Here is a 3,386-nt window from a genome sequence, read left to right on the forward strand (position 1 = left end):
AGGTTGGTTTAAATAAAGGTGTCTTGGATATGAATTTTCTCAAGAAATACATTAGGTATTAAAGGTTTTCAGATCACACAGGACCCATACATCGGGAAGACATTGTCACAGAAGAAAAGTGTACATGAAGGTTACTTCTTCCGGTGAAAAACCAGCCAGTGGAGCCCCTGTGGAAGGAGGGAAGTAGAGCTTCTTTCACCTGCCTTCTCACTAAATTTTGGCATTGCTAAGCAGTCGACATGGCACTTGTGTAATAGAATCTAAGATGCTTTGGGTAATAGGATTATTTTACTTTCATGTTCTGTATAACAATACTTTTAATGCTGAGAACTATACTAGAGAAAATTAATATTTTATACAGTTTTATTAAAATTTTCTCCTCAAGCATTTTCCATAAAACACATGGAAAATGAAATATAACTAAGCCTGATCATCAGATTAATGTTAAACCGAAGAATAATAAAGCTGTGAAAGCTATTTGAGCTTTACTTACGAAAGAACCACAGGACTGGACCACGGTTGATTTCCTTGGTCAGAGCCCTAAGTTGGTCCTTCAATTTTTCAACACACTTATATTTCTTTCTAATAATAGTAGATCTTTTGTGAAGAAGACTGTTTGTGAAATGTACAGTCACATGAAGAATGAGGTCAGTTTTCCATAAACACTTAAGAGACCTGAATAGAAAATACCTTTACTTTAGGAAAAGTTACTCAAACAATGGGGAATGCCAGTTTATTATTTAAAAACATTTCTCATGATAAGTGTTTGACCATAAAACATGATGATCAAGACACTTTATGGCAAGTCTTCAGTAAATCGGAAGAATATATCTAAAGAAAAAGAAATAGGGCTGGAGAGATGGCTTAGCAGTTAAGCGCTTGCCTGTGAAGCCTAAGGACCCTGGTTCAAGGCCCGATTCCCCAGGACCCACGTTAGCCAGATCCACAAGGGGGCGCACGCATCTGGAGTTCGTTTGCAGAGGCTGGAAGCCCTGGCGCGCCCATTCTGTCTCTCCCCCTCTACCTGTCTTTCTCTCTGTGTCTGTCGCTCTCAAATAAATAAATAAATAAATAATGAATTAAAGAAAAAGAAATATTCAAAAAGTTTACATGTATTGTGCAGTACTATGAGTAAAGGTTATGAAATTTCTTTCCTGTTTCTTGTTTATAAAGGATACTCTTAGTGTAGAAACACCACCATTTATTATATTTAAATAGCTAGGTTTTCTGTTTGCTTTCAATGCTCTACTTTAGAATGAAGCTGAGACTTAAATCTTACTAGTTCTATTGATACACAGACAATGATGTCTGGTGACAAGATGTGATTAATTTGTAAATGGCACTGTCTGGTTCAAGCTTTTCAAATGTTCTTTGTTTTTTTAAGTAACAAAACTTTTAGAAAGTCCCATCTGTGTAATGGGCAATATGTAAATAAATAAATAAAATATTTCATCTTTTTCAAATTGAAGGTCATGCTGTTACAAGTAGTTTGAGTCCATAAGTAATACTTTGGAATTAAATTATTTAATATTTGATTTCAGTAACTGAAAAATAAAGGTATTGCATTTGCTTGTGAGTCCTTGAACTATCTTCTTGACTAGGTAACTGAAAAAAGATAAAAAGTTTAGCACTAAAATGTGAACTTGCTTTCCTTGTAAGCTATTAACTTTATTATTTCACTAATTTTGCATCACTCTGTAGTTCATATTCTTAGCATATAACCAAACATAATTTTAAGGTAGTGCCTGGGTCTGACCATAATGTGCATACACTGTAGTGTTGGCATGTGCTTTTTCTTAAAGAACTGTTTTTCTTTAGACTCCTATCCCTGTTCATAGTTTTAATCTTTAACTAATCATTTGCTAGGAGTGTGCTAGCTTCCTTTGGGAAATGTCAAATTTAAGAATGAAAAATGCAAGCTGGGCATAGTGGCACACTCCTTTAATCCCAGCACTCGGGAGGCAGAGGCAGGAGGATCACCATGAGTTTGAGGCCACCCTGAGACTACATAGCGAATTCCAGGTCAGCCTGGACCACAGTGAAACTCTACCTTGAAAAACTAAAAAAAAAAGAAAAAGAGAAAAAATTATTCATCTTCAAAAAAAATGCAATTTATTAATTCTTAGCTTTCATTAAACTTAGAACAAGTTACATTAAAATTAAGTCTTATGAAAATGTTTCAACATTAAGGTATTGTAGCCATTTTCAGGGACCTTAATGACCTCAACTGTCCTTAAGGCTCATAACATAGCATCACTATTGCCAGCTAAGAAAAAATGTTTTAAGTGCAGTATATTAGGACCTTTTGCTCTGGATTTCTGTAGTATGTCTAGATATTACTGTGTGGATTATGTAAAGCAGGTTTGTTAATGTATAGCCCTGGTCTGTAATTCAGGAATACTTTAGAACTACCAGAAGCCATTATTTGCACTTACATATATGATCAGTATAAAAAGCAATAAATGTTAAAATTATAAACAACAACAAAAAAAAGTGAGAGTAGCATTAATATATGGGTATGAACATTAGGAGAAGTGCTTAATGGGCAGTTTGATGAGCATAGTATATACATTTAGCCAGACAGCAGCAGACATTACACCTTAGGGCTCATGACTATCCATGTTGTAGGTTTTCAATATCAGGGATGTATTCCCTCCCATGCAGCAGGCCTCCAGTCCAATCAGAGAGCAGTTGGTTTCCTCCATAACAGATGTGCCACTATTGTACCCGTTTGGCTCATTTGGACTGGTTGGCCAAATATAAGTCTTGCAGTGTCCTTTGTGGAGTATCTTCATTGGTGATTTCTGTCTCTCCCATGGAACTTCAGCATGGCTTTTTCTAGCTGGTCTACATGGAGGAGGTTTTCAGCTCAGTTCCAGCAGGATTTCTCAGTGACCTTGCAGCCCAAGTATGTGGAGTCTTCAGCAATAGGGACTTACCATCTATTCCTGGTGGGAAACCAAGGGCCTTGGCAATGACCTGTAATGTTTTGGGGGCATCAGTGACCTCCCTGGCCAACAACTCATTGGAAGGTATCCCATCTCTGGCACTGAAAAATTTCTATTAACAATCTATGGCTCTTAAGTGTTCCATTGTCCAAAAAAGTAGGTTTCCATATGATTTATTTATATCCTCTTAGATTTTTTTTTTTTTTTTTGATTTTTCAAGGTAGGGTCTTACCCTAGCCCAGGCTGACCTGGAATTCACTAGGTGCACAAAGTGGTGCATGTATCTGGAGTTCTTTTGCAGTGGCTGGAGGCCCTGGTGTGTCCATTCTCATATTCTCTCTCTCTCTCCTTGTAAATAAATAACTTTGTTTTGAGGGGGGGTGTTTTGAGGTAGGATCTCACTCTAGCTCAGGCTGACCTGGAATTTACTATGTAGTC

The 3,386-nt window shown here is 36.9% G+C and overlaps 1 non-coding gene across 1 annotated transcript; it reads right to left on the bottom strand.

The window, feature by feature from the left end:
• Nucleotides 1-2,191: 2,191 nt before the first annotated feature.
• On the bottom strand, nt 2,192-2,317 carry LOC123453936. Its single transcript, XR_006633102.1, has one exon. It is a non-coding gene; the product is annotated as a small nucleolar RNA SNORA33 (small nucleolar RNA).
• Nucleotides 2,318-3,386: the final 1,069 nt, after the last annotated feature.

The sequence above is a fragment of the Jaculus jaculus genome, chromosome 12 (genome assembly GCF_020740685.1).
Source record: "Jaculus jaculus isolate mJacJac1 chromosome 12, mJacJac1.mat.Y.cur, whole genome shotgun sequence".
In the NCBI taxonomy this organism is placed as follows: Eukaryota; Metazoa; Chordata; class Mammalia; order Rodentia; family Dipodidae; genus Jaculus; species Jaculus jaculus.